This window comes from Apteryx rowi, unplaced genomic scaffold (genome assembly GCF_003343035.1).
Source record: "Apteryx rowi isolate R43461 unplaced genomic scaffold, aptRow1 scaffold_1209, whole genome shotgun sequence".
Lineage (NCBI taxonomy): Eukaryota > Metazoa > Chordata > Aves > Apterygiformes > Apterygidae > Apteryx > Apteryx rowi.
The window spans coordinates 33,967-34,965 of NW_020447430.1; positions in this window are offsets into that span (position 1 = coordinate 33,967).

The following is a 999-nucleotide window of genomic DNA, read 5'->3' on the forward strand; positions in this document are numbered from 1 at the left end:
TTCTAATGTTTTATAACTCTTTTTCAAAAAATTTCTTAATTTTTTTAACTGAATGTATATCTCAATTATATTTCAGTAAAATCTGTATAATCATATCTGTTATATCAGTATTTCTATATTTGTGTGGTCTGGAGTTTTTATTTTGAACTTCAGATCTAATTAGAATTTCAGTGGGCAGTTGCTTTCCTCAAATACAGTGACAGAGAGGTGGAGAAATATGGACAAGTGTCGTTGTCATTCAGAAGTTATATCAGTGGTGTATTCCCCCATAATGGATACCTATAATGAATAGACAGCTCATGTTTTACAATTGCAGCAGAATACTTGCTCCAGTTTTTTGATTAATCAGGTGTTTGATTTTTAACACACAAACAAGGAGTCTTTAACACACAAATCAAGAAAGCTAGTGATCTGAAGTTTTCATTCTAGTAGAGATTAATATCTATAAATAAAAAATGAGAATTTAAAAGTAAATGCAAATATTGGTAATATGCAATATTCTTATTTTTCTGGTTATTGCACTCTTCAAAAATGTATATATAATCATGAACACAATCAAACATTTTTGTTGAAATCTAATAGGCAGCACATTAATTCTTCTAGCTTCTGTTTAGCTAAGGTTAAACCCATCTGCAGTTTGTGTTATCACGGAATACATATTTAAGTAAAGAACTTGTTTTTATCTGTGTTTATTTAGATAGGAGAAAAATTACTCTATTTCTGTAGTATTTTTTTTGTTTCTAAGATGCCATCTTATAGTCTGATGCATATGAAACAARGCTGGTGTTGAGTTATACTAACAGACAAGCTGAACAAAGATGTTGKGTATGTTTCAGTTTGTTTATATTGAGCCAGGGATAAGTTGAGAGAATTTAGGGAGAAAAGGTGGTGGTGTTTTTTTCCTCCATGTGGAATCCTTGAGACATGGTCTGAAACAGATAATTGAAACGGCAGAAAACCCATTGCACGTGGTAATTGGAACTATCACAAGATCTTAGA